A 21710-nucleotide genomic window follows, 5' to 3' on the forward strand; every position below is an offset into this window, starting at 1 on the left:
GAATCATAGCTCCATTATATTGGACTGATAGTGATCTCATACATCAATAGTCATACTAGGTAACCTGAGTTTTAGTAGCAGTTATAGAGTATTTCCTCAAAGAAGAAAGCAGGTAACTCACCTGTGCCTCTGGACAGTTTAAGAGACTTTGTTTATAGATGACAACAAAGACAGACACATAAAACTCTTTAATCAGCATAGGTTATACTTGTCTAGCTTTACTTCTAATAAAATTAATAAAGGTCATCCTTACTATGCTGGTATCAAAAAGGGGATTTGGACCTAAGCTGTAGTTCATTCTCCCCCTGCTTGAACTGGACTGGGAACTGCTGAACAGAAACATAGGTGGATGCTTACTTCACTGTTCCTTGATCATGTGCTAAATTTACGATTTGTGAATATATCCTTATTACTTTCCATACATTTAAGCATAAGCAGAATTTCCTGTGAAGATACATACTAGGGGAGAGTTTTGGGAAATTCCAGAAAAATGCCTAAGTATAAGTATATAGAATCAAAGTCATATAATCTCAAACTTCAGCTTTCTCTATCCACCACGAGACATTTGTATTGATGTAAGTGTACTACTAACTGATTCTTCTTGCAATAACCAGAACAAATCTCCTGCAGATAAACTCCTTACATATATGAAACTGCTTTCATAGCATTTTTTGTGATTGATAAGTTTTCCCCAGCCATCTTTTTTACCTTAACTTTCAGGCTTTTCACTGAGCATCTGTTAGCTAAAATGAAGCCTATAATAAACATTTATGTCCCTCTTTATGCTGATTGTTGTTTACACCTATGTGGCAAGGCTGTAGGAGTATATTGAATATTTATGTAGCAAGAATTTGCACCTCCAGCCTATTAAACACTGAGTGGAGCAGCTGGGATTCTCTAAATGCATTCAGGCCACTAGCTGCATCTATTATTTATCTACATTACAAGCTGCATTTGCAAAGATTGTTCACTCTTCCTCCTCTAACACCTGACGACAGCTGAAGGGGAATACATCCTTTTTAACTCCTTCAACATCCCCATCCATTTTGAATTACATTCTGATTTGCATTCTCATTATGATTAAGTAGCAATTTAAGAAAGTCAAATGCTTTTTAAGAGAAAGATGCTATTATGGAGCCTGCTGTCTACTGTTAATAATTATCCACCTTACAAAAGCATGAGTCAGGGATGTTTTTATTAAGCAATCTGTTGTGTACTTTAGTAATTCTAACCATTGCATGAGGTAGGCCTTGTCCCAAGAAAGTCACAATCTAATTTAAGACAGAAGTTAGAAGCATCGCATCAGAGAGGAGGAGGAAAGGAGAAAAAATATAAGATCTGCTGGTTACATGGATTTACTTCAGAAACGACTTATGAATTCATTGCCTGGCAGTTGTATTGAAATAATTGAAATTAAGAATGTTATTTGTATTCCTTTTAAAAATTCTGATATATGCCAAAGTATTTAAACTAGTAATTTATTTTTTTGCCCTGCATGTAAATTTTATTCTGTCAGGGCTATTCCCAGTGCTGAGTGAAAGTACTCAGCATTGAAAAGGTAAGAAGAGGGAAAACAGGAGATCGTTTCAAGTACATAAGACTATCTGTGAGATGAGGAGCAAGCTTCAAAGTCAGCTACAGCTCGATTCTAGCATTTTGCAGCTACGTTGTTGGTAACAGAAAATCAGCTCATGCTTCCTAGGGAGAAACAAGATCAGGAACTTTGAGTACAAACTCATATTGTTGCAGCCTGAGTTATTGTTTTAGGGGATGAAGATGGCTGTGGAGATTAAAAGCAAGGACACTATAAATCTCTGCTGGTAAACTTATGTTGTATACATATACAGCACAAGATAACAATCCATAACATATTTGGTATTTCAAATCAGTGATTAATATACCTGTTTGCTGATTTTCCCAATTGAAGAAATCAATGCTGTTCTATTCAGTGTAAGTTACAAGACTTTGTCAGATGGTTCTCCACTTAAAAGCTACCTCGTCTTTTTTTAGCACTACTGCTAGACTAGAAACATGTTATCTTCCAGATAGCTTCTGCATGAATTTCTGCAATGCAAGGTAGACCTTATTAGAATATGTATATTAGGCAATACTTTCAATATAATGAAAATATTCTTGTTTGCATTCACCTTGTCCTAGTTTTGTATCAAAAGTTTCATAACTAGAGCAGTTTCCTTTTAACAGGATAATAATATCCACTGCAAATCTAATGTATAAGCAAAAGAATGTCCAAACCAAAAATTATGTAGCCCAAGGGTGAGCAATGAGGAAACATATCCATTGGTCTGTGCTAAGCCATGGCCATGGGATGGTAGAGTACATGAGGGCAATAAGTAGGATTGCAACCCTGGACTTTGAGAGAGCTAACTTTGGCCTACTTGGAGGATTCCTGTGGGTTAGGATTCTAGAAGGTAGAGGGTCCAGGTGAGCTGGTCAATATTCAACCGTCACTTCTTCCAAGGTCAAGATCACTGCATCCCTGTGAGCAAGAAATCAAGCAAAAAGAGCAGGAGACCTGCGTGGATGAGCAAGGAGCTTCTGACAAAATTCAAATGGAGGAATGAAATTTATGGATTATGGAAAAAGGGACAGAGCACTTGACAGGAATACAGGAACATTGTTAAGAGTATGCAGAGATGCTTGAGGAAGGCTGAGGTCCACTTGGAATTAAATCTGGCAAGAGATGTCAAGGACAACAATAAGGGCTTCTTCAAGTATATCAGAAGAAAAAGGAATACTAGGGAAAATGTAGGTCAGCTGCTAAATGAGGTGGGTGCCCTGGTGATGGAAGATATAGAGAAGGTGTGGTTACTGAATGTCTTCTTTGCTTCAGTCTTTACTGCTAAGGCACACTCTCTGGAATCCCAGACTCTGGAGTTGACAGAGGAAGTCTGGAGAAAGGAAGACTTTCCCTTTGTTGAGAAGAATCAGGTTAGATGTAATTTAGGCAAACTGGACACCCACAAATCCACAGGCCCTAATGGGGTGCACTCATCAGTGCTGAGGAAGCTGGCAGATGTGATTGTTAAGACACTCCCCACCCTCTTTGAAAGGTTATGGAGAACAGGAAAGTGCCTGAGGACTGGAGGAAAGCCAAGTCATTCCAGTCTTCAAAAAGGGAAAGAAGAAGGATGGAGGAAACTACAGGCCAGTCGGCCTTATCTCCATCCCTGCAAAGTTATGGAACGGCTTGTTCTGGATGTCATCTCTAACCATGCGGAAGAAAAGAAGGTTATCAGAAGTAGTCGACATGGATTCAACAGGGGGAAATCATGCTTGACCGGTCTGATAGCCTTTTATGATGGCGTGATTGGTTGGGTAGATGAGGGGAGAGTCATGGATGTTGTCCACCTTGAGTTCAGCAAGGCTTTTGATACCGTCTCCCATAACATCCTCATAGGTAAGCTCAGGAAGTCTGAGTTAGACAAACGGACAGTGAGAAGGATTGAGAACTGGCTGGATAAGAGAACTCAGAGGGTGGTGATCAGTGGTACAGAGCCTAGTTGGAGACCTGTAGCTAGAAGTATTCCCCATGGGTCAGTACTAGGTCCAGTCTTGTTTAACCTATTCATCAATGACCTGGATAAAGAGACAGAGTGTGCCCTTGGCAAGTTTGCTGATGATACAGTACTGGGTGGAGTGGTTGGCACACCAGAAGGCTGTGCTGCCATTCAGCAAGACCTGGACAGACTAGAGTTGGACGGAGAGGAACCTAATGTCAACAAAGGCAAGTGTAAGGTCCTGTACATAGGGAGGAATAACCCCATGCACAAGTACAGGTTATGGGTTGACCTACTGGAAAGCAATATTGTAGAGAAGGACCTGGGAGTTCTGGCGGAAAACAGGTTGACCGTGAGCCAGCAATGTGCTCTTGTGGCCAAGAAGGCCAATGGTATCCTGGGGTGCATTAAGAAGAGTGTGACCAGCAGGTCGAGAGAGGTTCTCCTCCCCCTCTACTCTGCCTTAGTGAGGCCACATCTGGAATATTGTGTCCAGTTCTGGGCTCCCCAGTTTGAGAAAGACAAGGAACTGCTGGAGTGGGTCCAGCAATGGGCTACACAGATGATTAGGGGACTGGAGCATCTTTCTTATGAGGAAAGGCTGAGAGAGCTGGGTCTGTTCAGCCTGGAGAAGAGAAGTTCAAGAGGGGATTTTATCAATACTTATCAACATCTCAAGGGTGAGTGTCAAGAGAAAGGGACCAGACTCTTTTCAGTGGTGCCCAATAATAGTCTGAGGGGCAACGGGCAAAGACTGAAGCATAGGCGGTTCCATTTAAACATGAGGAGAAACTTCTTTACTTTGAGGGTGCCAGAGCACTGGAACAGGCTGCCCAGAGAGGTTGTGGAGTCTCCTTCTCTGGAGACGTTCAAGACCTGCCTAGACACATTCCTGTGTGATCTGCTCTAGGTGAACCTGCTTTAGGAGGTGGGTTGGACTAGGTGATCTCCAGAGGTCCCTTCCGACCTCAACTATTCTGTGATTCAGTGATTCTGTGATTATAAACAGATAGTATAAACAAGGGTAATTAATTGTCCTATACTCCAACAGTGACAGACAGTAGAATGCTACATTCCTTCAAAGTGAATGGAAACTTTCTTCACCTGCTCACAACAGTTTCTGACAGAGTCAACATCATCTACTTCACCTGGACATATATATATGCATATATATAGGAAGACTTTACATATAGGTTAAATTATCTGATATAAGGCACAAAGCCTGTATTGCATGAAATTAGAAAGATGAATTTAAGATCAATCTATCTCACACTGTCTCTATATCTAGAAATTATATTATTAGAAATCATATTAAATGTAGTCCATTTTTATTTCATTCTTATTAATCTTAGAAGCAGGTTCTAGAACCTTACTAGCTTATTCTTTTCTTTCTTATGTGAAGTTCATTACTAGAGGTTTGATTTCCACTCTGCATTTGTTTTTTTACTTGTTTCCTTCATTGCATATATTATTATCTAATTATAGCTAAAAATCCATGAATTTTAGGTGATGTCCCATTTTTCTAGTAAGACTTGTTAATGAAATTACTTTCATTATACAGTGATTCCTCACCTTTAGCTTTTTTATGGAATTCTAGGAAATGTACTTGCCCTAGTTCAACTCAAACTTTGTGTGTCAGTGCAACTTAACAAATAATTCTCTGCATTTAGAATCCAGTTTCTGCTCTTTGCTGGTCTTAGTTTCTTATGTGATTCTTATGAAAGCTCAATATAAAAGTATCCACCATTTCTCCATGATGGTTTAAAATGTCATGCTTTTATTGCTGTGTTGCGTATGCTTAGTTGAGTATGGTATGTTTTTTATGGTATTTATGTATTTATTGGTTTTAGTCCTGATCATACTAGAGGAGGAATGGATTCTTATGATAACATATTCTAGGAAGACATTTCAAAGAGGCATGTCAAATTCTGCATAAATGCCATCACATTAGAAAATAAAACAATTACAACACTAAAGAAAATAATTGATTTTTCTGAGACAATGCAAACAGCAGACAAATAAAATGTGTGTCTTTAGTATTGTAATTGTTTTATTTTCTAATGTCATGGCATTTATGGAGAATTTCACATGCCTCTTTGAAATGTCACAATTTTTGGAAGAGCTAATTAAAATATTTTCAGGATCTTTTTTAACACATTGAGATGTAATTTCTTGTATTATAAAGTATACTAACTTCTTCTCCTCCTCAAGCTTCTTGCCTTAGATTTCAGAGCAACCAGCTCTCAGAATTTTGTCATGATTACTGTATGTTTCCATAAAACCTGAACTGCTGAAATTATCTTTCATGAGAATTGTAGCATTACCACTTTCAGGCTCTTTTCTACGTACATGGGATTTTAAAAGTGCTTAGAGAGGAAGCTAAGAATGTTATATGTTCTGCAGAGGCTTGTGCACAGGTCAGCAAGTATATGAGTTCATTCCAAGCAGAGCCGAGTTCCATATTTGCTGAGTCCTCTGAATCTAGTCTTAACAGCAACCAGAGCTGCCCTGGAACCACTAGACAAAGATTGTCCATGTATATTATGTATATTAGGAATGTCAATCGTTAATGTCCTTAAGAAGTACAGAAATGTTCTCTCCCAAATTTTAAACGTAGGAAAATAAATACCATAAATAAATGCTTTTAACCATGATAATACAATGCCTGTTGCAGAGGTCTGGCCTAAGAGGTACTCTGTAAAACTTTTTTTCTCTGAGTATTCAGAAATAAAATTAGGATAGAAGTCATATTACTATTTTCATTCTTTATTCATGTTTTGATATTGCCCAGAACTCAATTAGAATCAGGCCTCATTATACTAAGCACAATCAAAACCATATATCAGAAGAAATTTTGTGCCATATGTACGAAAAAGTCTTTAATTGTGCTTTTCAGTGCTGTGTATACAGTCTTGCAATCATTTCTATTGACATTATTTTTATTCATAAGTCGTCCGGCCAGTAACATTTTTTTAAATGGAAGGTTTTATTATGGAAGAATAAATGTCATTCTCCTGCTTACAAAAAAGCAGCACAGAAAACCAGGTCAGGCAATGCCAGTTCTGAGAACTGTCAGTCTAACCCGACTACTTTGATTATCTGTAATCAAAAAAACAGCTTCAATTATCTGTAATCAGAGCTGTTCAAAATGTTTGTAATAAAGTCTTAAGATCCACTGGACCTCGGAGCATTTTAGCACTTCAGAAAAATCAGTTGTGCCCTCTGTGTTGTTGACATGATGACGCAAAGATGCAGTATTCTAACCAGCATTATACAGAGTACGCATTACCGCATTTACAAAAATTGTTTTTTCACTGTTTGACATATGTTCCTCCTTCTTGATAAATCTGTGCAGTCTGCCTTCTAAATCTCTTCCTTTCCTACCTTCACAGACACTCCTGATTTTCCCTCCAATACCTTTATGCTCTTAGGTTTCCTCCGTCTTTTAAATTCTGTCTCTCTTCCTCACATGGACAGAGGAATAAGTCCAAATGAGCCTTCTGTTTCACCTTATCCAATTTCCCTTTCCTTCTTAGTTTGGCTCTCCCCATATTTGTAGTTACTGAAGATGTGATAAAATTCAGAGTGAAGATCTTATTTGGTAAAGATTTTAAACCAAGGGTCGCCATGCTCTGGATTTTTTTCAAGAGTTCAGAACAAACTTTTAAAATGCTGAAACATACATATGTGCAATAGATAAGAAGGAACTGCTATAATCAGTCTTTCACATGTTGCCCATGTGTTTGCGTGTGTCTGGAGGACATCTGTCTCTTGGGGTGGTTTTATAAGGGAAAGAGGAGGATTGCAAAGGCTCAAAATAAAATGTGATGGAGTACACAGTTCATATTGTATGACCAAGGAAACAGTGAACATCTCCCAGGTCTTCTGTCACCAGTATACCCTCACCCAGTTCCACCTTGCTTAATATTCTAGTTGGAGATGAAACACAATACTCATGTCAGCCCAGAGAAAAGTAAGAAATAGGAGTACCTTAGGACATCTTTCTTTTCATGTTTATGGACACAACAAATCAGAGAAAACTTTTTTGGAAAGGAAAGAGAAAAGGAGGAAGAATAAAACTAAATATAATAAAAATATCTTATTCTTAAGGAACAAAACCCACATTCATCAAATGGTAGATCCACTATATGTACTGGAGGTAATTACATTTTTTTCAGCTTTCAGTATAGACTCTCATGACATAGGAACAAATGCATTCCTAGAATCATAGAATCATTTTGGTTGGAAGAGACTCTCCAGATTATTGAGTCCAACCATAATCTAACTCTAGCACTAAACCATGTCCCTAAGAACCTCATCTATACACCTTTTAAACACCTCCAGGGATGGTGACTTCACCACTCCCCTGGGCAGCCCGTTCAACTGCTTCACGACCCTCTCCATGAAAAATTTTTCTTACTATCCAATCTGAAGCTTCTCTGGTGCTTGAGGTGATTTCGTCTCATCCTATCACTTGCTACTTGGAAGAAGAGACCAATACTCTCCATGCTACAACCTCCTTTCAAATAGTTGTAGACAGCAATAAGGTCTCCCCTCAGCCTGCTTTTCTCCAAGGCTTAACAGCCCCAGTTCCCCCAACCACTCCTCATAAGAGCCATGCTCCAGGCCCTTCACCAGCTTCATCACTCTCCACTGACCTCTCTCTAGTACTTCAATGTCTTTCCTGTAGTGAGGGGCTCAAAACTGAACACAGTATTCAAGGTGGGGCCTCAACAGCTCTGAGTACAGTGGAACAATCACTCCCTTAGTCCTGCTGGCTACATTATTTCTGACACAAGCCAGGATGCTGTTGGCCTTTTTGGCCACCTGGGCTCACTGCTGACTCATGTTCAGCCAACTGTCAACCAACACCTCCAAGTCCTTTTCTGCCAGGCAGCTTTCCAGCCACTCTTCCCCAAGACTGTAGCATTGCATGGGGTTGTTGTGACCCAAGTGCAGGACCTGGCACTTGGCCTTGTTGAACCTCATACAGTGGGCCTCAGCCCAATGATCCAGCCAGTCCAGATCCCTCTGTATATCCTTCTGACCCTCCAGCGGCTCAACACTCCCACCCAATTTGGTGTCATCTGCAAACTTACTAAGGCTGTACTTGATCCCCTCATCCAGATCATTGATAAAGATATTAAACAGAGCTGGCCCAAATACTGAGCCCTGGGGAACACCACTTGTGACCAGTCACCAGCTGGATTTGGCTCCATTCGCTACAAGTCTATGGGCCCAGTCATCCAGATAGTTCTTTATCCATTGAAGAGTACACCCACCCAAGCCATGTGCTGCCAGCTTTTCCAGGAGAATACTGTGAGATACGATGTCAAAGGCTTTACTGAAGTCTGAGTACACAACATCCACATCTGTTCCCTCCTCTATTAAGTGGATCACCTTGTCGTAGAAGGAGATCAGGTTGGTCAAGCAGGACCTGCCTTTCATAAACCCATGCTGACTGAGCCTGATCACTTGGTTGCTTTGTATGTGCTGTGCGATGTCACTCAGGATGATCTGCTCCATGACCTTCCCCAGCACCGAGGTTAGACTAACAGGTCTGTAGTTCCCTGGATCCTCCTTCTGGCCTTTCTTGTAGGTGGGTGTCATGTTTGCCAACTTCCAGTCAACTGGGACCTCCCCAGTTAGTCAGTATTGTGGATAGATAATGGAAAGTGGCTTAGTGATCACTTCTGCCAGCTCGCTTAGCACTCTTGGATGTATCCTATCTGGCCTCATAGACTTGTGGTTGTCTAAGTGGTGAAGCAGGTTTCTAACCGTTTCCTCTTGCATTATTTGGGTTTCATTCTGCTCCCTATCCCTGTCTTCCGGCTCAGCGGAGTGTGTACCTGGAGCACAACTGTTCTGACTATTAAAGACTGAGGAAAAGAAGGCATTTAGTACCTCAGCCTTCTCCTCATCCTCTGTCACTATGTTTGCCACCGCATCCATTGGGGGGTGGAGATTCTCCTTAGCCCTCCTTTTGTTGCTGATATATTTATATAAACATTTCTTGTTGCCTTTTACAGCAGTAGCCAGGCTTAGCTCTGGTTGGGCTTTGGCCCTTTTAATTTTCTCCCTGCATGACTTCATGGCATTCTTGTATTCCTCTTGAGTATCTTGCCCCTCCTTCCAAAGGTTATAAATTATTTTTTTTATTCCTAAGTTCCAGCTGAAGCTCTGTATTCAGCCAGACCAGCCTTCTTCCCTGTCATCTCACCTCTCAGCACATGGGGACAGCCTGCTCGTGCACCTCTAAGATTACCTTCCTGAAGAGAGACCAGCCTTCCTGGACTCCTTTGTCCTTCAGGACTGCCTCCAAAGGGACTCTGCCAACCAGCCTCCTAGAGAGAGGAAAGCACATTGACCAGGGAGTTATTTGTGTGGTTATCCTAAAAATCATCAGTTGGAAATCCATATGCTTTTTGCACTGGGAAGGATCATACACTCCTTCTGTGCTCTCAGAAACTCAAATATTTCCAATGTAGTTCATTCTTATTTTCATTCTTCTGATCCCCAGTTTGAACTATCTAAAATTAGTTATGTGCAGCATGATTTTTATACCATCCATTAACAATGCTTATTATATAATCCATCTCTCAAACTGTATTTAATGGAGACTTAAAGCAGTGGTTACAACTGTCGCCAGGGTACCCATTCATTACATATTTCACATACAGAGAGTATTTTGTTTAATCACCACAATTTTTCGCTATCAATCAATTTGCATAAGGGCTGGACAAGTGATGAGGATGAAAAATTGAATCCAGCTCATGTTATTGATTAGGAAGATCTGACCTCCAAACTAAGCTTCATTAATTATCCTGGCTTCCACTTTAGAAAGCAGAAATTTGAAAGTTTTCATTATATTACTTCATTGCATGGAGCATCAATATCATTTATGATGTCTGTATCATTACAGACTCGTTAACTCCATGCATTCTTTAATGTGGCAGGTACTGTGTCATCAGCTTATATATAATGATACAATTTGAGAATAAACACAATTCTGGAAGTGTCTGCTTTAGGACTGCTAAAACTGTACAGTGATGCCTGCAATACTAATCCAAAGGTAGAAGAAAGCTGGTTAAAGATTCTGCTTTAGGATTTAGGTCTCATTTTCAGGGTAGCCCATGAATCCTACTGGTTTCATCTATGAGACATAGGCACCTAGAGTACGAACCACTAGCTTACAGTGGATTTTCTACAACAGGTGACTGTGCTAGACAATGTTTGTTGCTAAGTTTTAAATGAAAGATATTTTACTTTTTTACTCAATACAAAAAGTAGAAAGATTGAATATGTGACCCAAGTGCATACTCACAACTGAGAAAATTGAAGGGGGAAAAAAAAAAAGGCACCAAAACATGTGTCTCTTTTAACTTTAATTATGTCTTAATTCTGAAATGTATACATTCATCAGTTATAGGGTTTAAGGAACACTGCTAAATACTTTGGAGGTAACAGTACAGCCAAATCCAGGATTCCATATAAAGTTCTCTTTTTCTCCGTCTTGAAGTGACTTCAGAGTAAACAGCTTATCTTCTGTTATTCTACTTAATAGATGTTTGGGATATAACTTGTGTCCTGTCATTGAAACCACAAGTGGTTCCAAAACATGTTTTTGGCTTTAAACACAGACTTTTCTGTATTTTTTTCCAGTGCATGCTGACTGCAGCACTTTCATTGCCCTTAGCATGATGTTATGTAGGATGATTATATGTTCGTTCTTTTCAGAAAACCGTGCAATTATCCACGCAAAACATGGTTGTTCAGAATTTTTTATATTGAAGAAGAAAACAGAGAAAGAGATTCATGGCAGACCAGAGAGAGGCATTTAACTCTCAGAAACAAACATAAAACATTGATAGGCTTTAAGGGAAATGCATGGGATTTTGCTGACTGAAAATGGCACTTAGGCACAGATTATGCTCCAACAATCCATGGACATATCAAAGCAGGCTAACATCAGTTGTTCTGCTTCTAGCTCAAATCTTGTTTTTCCACTGTGCAATATCCCAGTGGATTTCACTGTTTGCTGTTTGTCACTCAGGAGAGCAGGACTGTTACATAGAAAGCTCAGGAAGTAAGAACCTTTGCAGCATTGAGCTTCAAATATACTAGAAGTTAAATAACTATGCTTAAATACTACTGAGACACTCACCATATTAAGTCAATTAACAATTCGTATTTCAGACTATCTAAAAACATTTCAAGGTCTCTGCTCTTAAAATAAGCTGAGCAGTCCTTCGAGCTACCATTTTATTGCCTTCAGGGTAAAGCAGACAGCTCTGTCTTTGTGAGACTTTCCACACCTGTAATTCCACACCCTGCAGGCCTTGTCAGTAGGAATTTGTGCATGTCCTGCATGTGTGAGTGATAGATGGTTACTGATGATATAACTAGGAAAGCATTGAAACATATGCTGTGGAGTAAAGGTATCTCTCTGACCAGATGTGAATTCCTGTTTGACTGTCAAACCTAAATTCAGTAAGACAGCTTGAAAAATTCTGTGCCTAAAACAACAGCTCTGTCCTAAGGAGTAGGGGTATTTGCTAATAGTATTGCTCTGGCTTTCTCCCTGGAGAACCAGAATTTGGCACAGGTTGAGACCAAGAGAGAGGAATTCATACTGAACCCAACTGAATTGCTCACGTCAACAGAGAGATGTTACTGGGTTTAGCTGCAAAGTTACTCTCAGTATAACAGGTCTGACTGGACACTAGTCAAGACAAGCAAAACCCTAATTTCACACATAGATCCAGGTAGCCTGGTGGTAGCCAAACTGATGTCTCTCTCATCCTTAGAACAGACAACTTCACACTGAAACAGTCCCTGGTGTTTTAGATTTATCCAGACTGGAGAAGACATGGTCCAATTTCCATGACCATTATAGCATGATTTTTTGTGACTAATAGTTAATACCTCATCAAGCCAGATACTTCGGACATAACCAACACCCTCAACTTCTGATTCCATTTTGCTTTATTTACTGTATGCACATATACACATAGTTATCTCACTTCTTTTGATTATGTCCCACTCTTTCCTCCTTTATCTTTTTCTCCTGAATAACTGGGCATATATGTGAGCATGCATTTGTGTTTCTAACTTCAAGGCCATAAATGTAATCAATTGGAAACATAAACAGTTACTGATTCCTTGTAAAAAACACAGGACAGTTAAAGATTATAGTATACAGAAGTTAAATTTCAATTTAACTGTAGCGTATAGGAAGTCCTAAAAGTCTGATCTCTTTAAAGAAAAATTATGGGACTTTAATGGTGGCTGGTTACAGACTTGTTATACTGGGTTTCTCTCTCCTTACCTCATAGGTAAATATGACTTCTCATTCTACCCTCCAACAGACAGTTACCCACATCTCACCATTTACAGACAGAATATGAGATAAACAGTTCTTCACAGGACACATAGCTGGGAATTCAGATGGAGAATCTGGAGGGAGAGAGATTTGCTGGAGCTGTTGCTGCAGGCTTGGTGGATTGATGATGGCAGAGCAGTGGATGTGGTCTACTTTGACTTCAGTAAAGCATTTGACACCGTCTCCCACAGCATCCTCACAGCTAGACTGAGGAAGTGTGGACTGGATGATCGGGTAGTGAGGTGAACCGCAAACTGGCTGAAGGAAAGAAGCCAGAGAGTCATGGTCAATGGGGCGGAGTCTGGTTGGAGGCCTGTATCTAGTGGAGTCCCTCAAGGGTCAGTTCTGAGACCGGTACTATTCAACATATTCATCAACGACTTGGATGAGGGAATTGAGTGTACTATCAGCAAGTTTGCTGATGACACCAAACTGGGAGGAGTGGCTGACACGCCAGAAGGGTCTGCTGCCATCCAGTGAGATCTGGACAGGCTGGAGAGTTGGGCAGGGAAAAATTTAATGAAGTATAACAAGGGAAAACGTAGAGTCTTACATCTGGGCAGGGAATGACCATCTAGGCTGGGAATGACCTATTAGAGAGCAGTGTAGGGGAAAGGGACCAGGGGGTCCTGGTGGACAACAGGATGACCATGAGCCAGCACTGTGCCCTTGTGGCCAAGAAGGCCAATGGCATCCTGGGGTGTATTAGAAGGGGGGTGGTTAGTAGGTCGAGAGAGGTTCTCCTTCCCCTCTACTCTGCCCTGGTGAGACCTCATCTGAAATATTGTGTCCAGTTCTGGGCCCCTCAGTTCAAGAAGGACAGGGAACTGCTGGAGAGAGTCCAGCGCAGGGTAACGAAGATGATGAAGGGAGTGGAGCATCTCCCTTATGAGGAAAGGCTGAGGGAGCTGGGTCTCTTTAGCTTGGAGAAGAGGAGACTGAGGGGTGACCTCGTTAATGTTTATAAATATATAAAGGGTGGGTGTCACGAGGATGGAGCCAGGCTCTTCTCGGTGACAACCAACAGTAAGATAGGGGTAATGGGTTCAAGCTGGAACACAAGAGGTTCCTCTTAAATTTGAGAAGAAACTTCTTCACAGTGAGGGTGACGGAACACTGGAACAGGCTGCCCAGGGAGGTTGTGGAGTTTCCTTCTCTGGAGACATTCAAAACCCGCCTGGACGCCTTCCTGTGTAACCTCATCTGGGTGTTCCTGCCATGGCAGGGGGATTGGACTAGATGATCTTTCGAGGTGCCTTCCAATCCCTAACATTCTGTGATCCTGTGATTCTGTGACTTGCTGTGCTGGCAGAGCTCTGGAGGGATAACTAGAACAGCCAGAGGTATTATCATAATATCATAGAATATTTTGAGTTGGAAGGGACATATATCCAGTACTGACAGATATGTGTGGGGTCTCAAACACAGGAAAAGCAGACTGTACTGTAACTGAAAAGTGAGAAGAATTTAAGCAGAGCCAGTTGCTCACTGGTATTCTCAGTTACTTAATCCAGAAACATCAGATTAACACATTTTATAAAATAGAGGGGGAAATGCTTTAAGCACATTCATTGAATCCAGTGTCCTGTAAGGTTAGCTCACAGGCTTGAGCCTCAGGAGAAGTCAGAGTTCTTTGAAAGCTGAGAGAACATCTTTGTTTTCTTTATGTTTCCTCTGTCAAGAGTTGACAAAATCTCAGCTAAAAAGAACCAGCCAAAATGTCATTCTCTGTGTGACTGAGAGGTGAGGAGATTTGAACTTCGAATAGTAATAAGCTACAGACTCCATTCCTAATTGAGGGCTTTATTCCCTCCCAAGATGGACTTTTTTGCTGGTTAAGCACCAAAGGATCCTGTACCTTTACATTAGGCTGTTTCAGAAGATAGAGATCAGTCAATACAAAGGTTGTGTAAGAGGTATATATATATTCTCCCTAAGAGCTTTCAAAGTCATCTAAATATTTCCTGTTTAGTCTGTCTCCTGATGAATCTGAGACCATGTTATTCCGTAGGCATTGGCAGGGTTGTTGATTAAATCAACAGGCTTATTGCTAACAATATTTAACATCAACAGGATTTGCAGATTCCAAAATCGCAGCTACACCAGCTTCCTAACCAGCCCAGTTAGATTCATGGGGGCAAATTTGTACAGGATGTCTTCAGTACAGTTTCTCTCAGGTGGCATTTGCTAATATGTTAGATAGCAGTGCCAAATTTTAATTTGGTCTGCAATAGATTAGTTCCAGGTTTATTCTATCCTTGAAATCCATCCTGGTCTTTCCCCTGCTAAACAATGATGGAAAAGGTCATGCCAGGTATTACTGTATTTCCTTTGATGGTTGGATATCTGGGATATGCTTTGGCTCACAGTTTAAGCAAGACCAACACTCTGGTTTTGCACAGCAGTAGCTGTAATAAATGAAATTCATGTTATATACAGTCATGTTCAAAAGTTTACTGAAAGGATATTACCTCTTATAAAATCTAACCGTGATTAAAATCAGTGATTATAAAGAATGGCATTACACTTACAGAGACAGTCAAGAGAAATGATAGGTCAGATCCTTTAGGTATATATTTAATTCATAAACTCTGTAATAGGTTCCTCTGTGCAGAATACCTACTCAAAGCACTTTTTGTCCTGGTCTTGAAATTTATCTGGAAAATCAATTACCCTATCACTCCATGTGAGCTGGCTGAAGACCTCTCATTCATTGACCTTAATATACTGTGGAGATCTCACAAAACACCTGGGGACTGACCTGTCACAAGGGGTTTGCCAGATAAAGTCATCTTCCTCCTGCCATATCAATAGAAAGGTTAGTCTGCTTTGATACTTCCACAAACAGAACTGGATAGTCTCAGTTTGCATCTGCTGTGGTTGCAGACAAGCAAACAAAAGACCCAATACTTCTGTAAGTACATACAGTAACTACAACTGGGTCTCGGCAAGGACTTGGAGAAGGAAATCATGGCCAAAATAAAATATTGTTAAAAGGAATGGAATACCAACCTTATGCAGGCAGTGCTACTACTTGATTTTCATGCTTGAACACAGACAAAATACTGTCTGCAAAGTGTGGGATTTTGTATTCCAGTCTAACCATTGCCTTCATAAGGCAGTCGCTAGTGATCCTTCTATACTTTTATTTAAAGAGTGGTTTCATGCTAGCCTCTAGGTATATTTATTTTTCATCTTTTTCCATCCACATAATACAGCTACATATAGTTGCACTGATTGCACCTTTTATCATTCAAATGATTAAATTTTACTCCTTTATTATTTTAGGTGTCTATTGTAAATGTTAGGTGCAGCCACAAAGTTGGATTTCTTCAGGCCAATTTAAAAATCTGTTTTCACAGATTCTTCCTTTTCTATTTTGTAACTTTTACTTCTTAGGTTATAGGGCTGGTTGTACTGGGATTTTTATGACAAAGTTCAAATGGATAGAAACCAGAGTTAAATTCCATTGCTGCCATTGATTTAATTTCTGTTCCAATCCAATTTAGGGGAGAAGAGTGCATCAGAATACAGACACTGCTGCATTCCACTTGCATTGAATACAGTAGAAAATTGAACTGGAGTAGTTCTCTGATCGTTTGTAATTTTCAGGCACATAGTTTCAGCATTTCAGTCACTCTTAGACATCCTAATGAAAGCCTAAAGAGATACACTGTTGGGAGATGAAAATAAAAGAAAGCATTTGCTAAATAACAAGCAAGCCTTTCTTACACTTGCATGCAGAGAAATGCCAGTGGAATTACTTCATCCATTAATGGGTAGGTTTTGTTTCCTTCCTAAAGAGAGACTTATCCATGTGAAAATTTCTAAACAGGCTTCAGACTTGCCTCGAAATTTTATGCTCACATTCATTGTCTGGGTACTTGACTATTCAATTCGTGAATGTGACTGGCTATGGTCGCACAATGGTGGGAGTGCGTTTATATTATTGCAGAATAGGGATCAGTTAAAGTCAAAACCAACTCAAATCATCTCAAGAATAATTGTATTTAAATATGTTTTTATTTAGAAACATGATCAGTGTAATAACAAGAAGAAAATTATGACTATTCATAGATCAGTTTGCACCTAATTCGTTTGTCCTAGGGCAGTTTCTTGGAGAATCAACTCAGTCCTCATACATGCAAATACGTAAATCTGAGACTGCAAACTGTTGAGATGGAAGCCCCTGTACAGGACTCTGGTTTATGAAGTCCCCTTGCAAAGGTTTGAGTAGTTCCTTTGGGTTTTGCCCTACATTACCATCAGTACGAAGCCAAGACCCCACATGTTCCTAATGTTCACTAAAGAAAGCTCATTCAGAGCGACATGGGGAACTGTGCACAAGAATCTCTCACTAATTGAGAGTACTAACAGCCCTGTGTTCAAATTTAACTTCGGCTTTCCTACAACAGGGCCAAATAAAGTAATTCTTCCCTATACTTGGATATATTTCCCAATTAACCAAATTCCAATAAACTAAATCAATAGAACCTGATTTTGCATGTGCATACTGCACTGTAAATCCAAAATGATCATTCCCATCACTGGCTCTATACTAAATAAGCCTGTCAGGACTGGGGACAGAACTGTGCACCATCTGTTCCTAGTTAAATATCTCTTCCCATTTTGATCTATTACCTGGGATTGCTAGATCATGCATTGTGGGTAAGCAAACTGCTAACACTTAAGCTTCTGAGCACACATCTCAGATTGTATTTCAGGTGATGTCAGGCCAGGATGAGGGAGAAGCATCAGACCATACCATCAGCAATCTAACAAATGCCTAGTGGACCTCTGGCTCTTTTAAGTCCTCATTTAATCACATACTTACAGTAAAAAAGTAGATACAAACATGCTGATCTCATTCCTGTCCTTTCTGTGTACTTTTTAATGTAGTGTTGTTACTGGGAAAGCACCAGACACTCACATCTGATAGACATCCTTCGTAACCCCAGACTGAGGGAGGCAAGAGAGATTTAAACACTGGAGTTATTTAAAGCTTAAAGCTGAAGGAGCTTCTCTGGAGACACAGGTTTCAATCAGAAACAAAATTAATGTTGCAGTGAAAAAAATCTAGTCCCTGATGAGGAGACGGCAGAACCAGTGTGGGGTTTGGAATGATTAACATGCTAGTACTATGTTCTTTAACAGTGTTCAGGCTCCTTGAGCTGACCCAACCCGTCAGAACTAACAGGCTGCTAGAGGCTGCTAGAAATATTTAGACATTCCTGGACAGAACGAGTGAGATGTAAATGCCATATGAGACATTAAACCTGATCATATCTCCTGTTCTTGTACTGTTGATCAAAACTTTTGGTTTTACTTACTTCATGGATGGGAAATGCTGCTTTCCACAGTATAGGGAAGCCACTTTGGGCTTGTGGTAGTTCTTGCTACGCCCTGAAAAGAATGTCATTCTGGAATATCCTCATTAGAATTCAGAGCCTCACAGCTACTTATGGCTTGTCTGTGATGTTAGGATGGTCCCTGTAACTGCATCCATACCTGAAAAAAAAAAAAATCATTTATCCTCTCCACACCTGGAAAGGTTGGCTAGTAGTATTATCAAAAACTCTACCTGTCATGTTGGGATACATTGCACATGTCAAATGCTACTGAAAGGCTGGCTGGCTATTTCCATTTGCCCATGAAGACTTACTGTTTTCTATTTTTATGGAGTATTTATTAATTTCCTCAATCTGAAAAAAAATCATCCCATTGATGTTTTGGAGTAGACTAAGTGATAATTCTCTGTGAGGAAACCAACAGTCAATAAAGAAGGAACAAGTCTAATATTGTGCTGTTAAAAGGAAGTGGTATTGGTAATTCTATGTAAGTCAAGACTATACAAATGCCCTAGAATACAAGTTTTGATAAATTATGGTTTTAACTCTGTGTTGTTCATTTTTTCCTGAAATGAATATGGGTAGATTATGACATGCCTAAATTTATTTATTTGAAACAAGGCCTCCTGTAATTTCTGCAGATTATTATTCTTATCTAGATTTAATTTATGAATGCCTTGCAAGTATTCAAAAATTATAAAAACAAGCACACTTATACTTTTCATTTGGTCAACAGTGCATATCTGTCTCTGGACTGTGTGGAAATAAACTCACCATTTGGTTTCACACTTCTGTTCTAAAGTATGCAATATGTGTTATTTAAATGAATTTGAATCCTAGTGACTTTTCAGAAGGTACAAAAACACGAAGATGTACAACAGTTTCAAAGGAAATTGTTTTCAGTTTTGAAAAACATTTGGCCTATTTTTAACAGTGCCACTGAAATTAAAGATACTCCTGTCTCTGTGTGTAAGGGTCTGTGTGTTGTCTTCATGTCCTAATCAAACTGCAGTTTGAGAGATTATACATCTCTTAATTTTCCACTGTTGTTACAAGGTATTCTTTTCTACCACTCCAGTTCTTACTTGTTAAAGGCCTTTGCTATTGAGAAAAAATATTTCTGAACTGTTTTGAAATGTTTCACAATAGATACAGACACGATGTGTTATTATTAAACCTGAGAGAACGTCTTCCTCGCCAGCTGATCTCTAAAAATACTCAGTCAAAAAAACACAATCAGTCTTTCTAAATCAGCTTTTAAGTTAAAATATAAGAAAATAAAATAGCCTCCAATTTTACATGTCAGTTACTGTTTTGCCATGAGTTTCTTCACAGACAGTAGTAACTGAAGCAAAACAAGTGTATCAGTGAATGAAATGGTGAAACAGCAGCTAACATTTACTAAATTCAAACTCAATTCTGCAACCATCTGTATCTCATTTAAAGCAGAACAAACTGTTGTTTAGGATTTTGACAACAGTAAATTAGAATGGGTTCCAAACTAATAAGATGCCTATTTTGTAAACTAGAAATCAAAGACTTATCTGCTTGCAAAATAAATAAATCCTACTCTTTTCAAATCACTTTGTGGTAACTCTAGATTTATAAGGATAATTTCTTACCTTTGAGACTATGGCTCCCTCTTCCCTCAGTTGTATATCCTAATTGGCTTTACATTATTTAATGACCTAATATTTACTGTCTTTTCTTTCAAAGTACAGAGGAAGAAGTGACGGTGAGGTGGCTCACAGGCAGCTAGACATAAAACATACCCATCATTTTCAAAATAGAACTACAGAAATCCAATATGTATGTTACATGCATTTGAACACCACTGTGTTATATCTTCTTGGCATATTAAATATAATTTTTTGAGAATGACCCTGCATTGTTATTCCTCAGGAGTGCAGCTGGGATTAGTATAATATGATTCACAAAGGAGACCCAGGGGAAAAACATTTGCTCTGATATCAAATGCTAGCTTTCTACAGTATTGTTGCAGGAAGTCTGCAGTGCTGGACTCATCCTCTTCCAGGCAACTTATTTTCAGGTAATATCCAGAAAGTGCTGTTACATTACATGATGATTGCATATATATTAATGAGTCGTACAGGCAACTTGTTTGCATGCTGCCAATCTGTCCCTCAGGGCTACAAGGCACAAGACCCAGGACACAGAAGCAGCCCAGGTTCAAGGCTGCTCACTGGAATGGTTTGCTTAAGAACAGCCCCTGGTTCTGCTTGTGGAGGTCAGAAACACAATTACCATCTGAAAGGAGAAAACAAAAAAGGATGCTGGGAAACAGCAGAGCAAACTTAATTTCTTGGTATGAACAAATCCAGTTTTGATTGTTTTTGTTAGAATACAAATCTGCTTACAGAAGATTCTGTATTTCTTAAAAAATAAAAGGACATACATTCCCCATTAAAATATCACATGTGAATAGGGTTTGAAGACTGTCATAGAATGTTAGAGAATTAATCTACAGAGCTTCTAAAACAGTCTGTGAAATAATGTAATTTCTTATCTATATGTTGATTTAAACCTTGTCTCATAGGGTTTGCAGTCAGGATATTTTCTAGAGAACTCTACTATTATCCACAAATCATCCTATAGGTTCGTAAGCTCTGGTCAAGTCACAAACTGCATGTGGCCACTCTAGCCACAGCATGCTACTTACATGCTGTACAGATGAATAGTATTCCCTGTATTAAGGATGCATCATTGACCGTGTGTTTCGCTGATCTTACATTTCAAGGAGTCTGGAGTAGGGCCCGCAGGACTTCACAACACAATAGTTCTTTTTCTCAACAAGACTTATGTCAGTCTACAGTCATGATAAGGTGCATCTTTTCTTCTGGGAATGGAGAAGAAAATATAATAGAAGAGTAAAACAACAACAAGAAAACCCACTCTTACTCTATTTTCTGTGATCAAAAACTCTTGGTTTAGATGGTCAGCTCATAGGATTCTGCTGCTGGCTATGTTCGTGTGTGTGCAAGCACATATGTATGAACCAAGCTGTCCTGCTTCGCTGGGCTCCTTCAGCTTCTTCATACACTTGGATATGCTTTGCTATGATCATTTCTGTGTTTAGATGCATCCCAACCTATTACTCATATTCTGGCCAGCTGCAGGGGCCACCTGTTGATTGACTTACAGGCTGTTGAAACCTACAAGAATGACTAAAGGTGAAGTACCAAGGAAACAGCTCTAATCACAGTTGGGCTGAGGGGCTGTTGCTGCTGCCACTCTCTCCTGTGCTTAGGAAGTGTCAAGAAGTCAATGATGATTTAGCGAGATAGAATGGATCCATGTAAAGAAAGAGAAACACTTCAGGAGCTGACAGCCTACAGCTCAAGCTTGGAGGCAGCTGGGTTTAACTGCAAATGATTACAAATTGCAAATGATTACAAATTGCAAATGACAAATTCACATTTTCCACTAGTGATGGACTGATGT

The sequence above is a fragment of the Caloenas nicobarica genome, chromosome 5 (assembly GCF_036013445.1).
Source record: "Caloenas nicobarica isolate bCalNic1 chromosome 5, bCalNic1.hap1, whole genome shotgun sequence".
Lineage (NCBI taxonomy): Eukaryota > Metazoa > Chordata > Aves > Columbiformes > Columbidae > Caloenas > Caloenas nicobarica.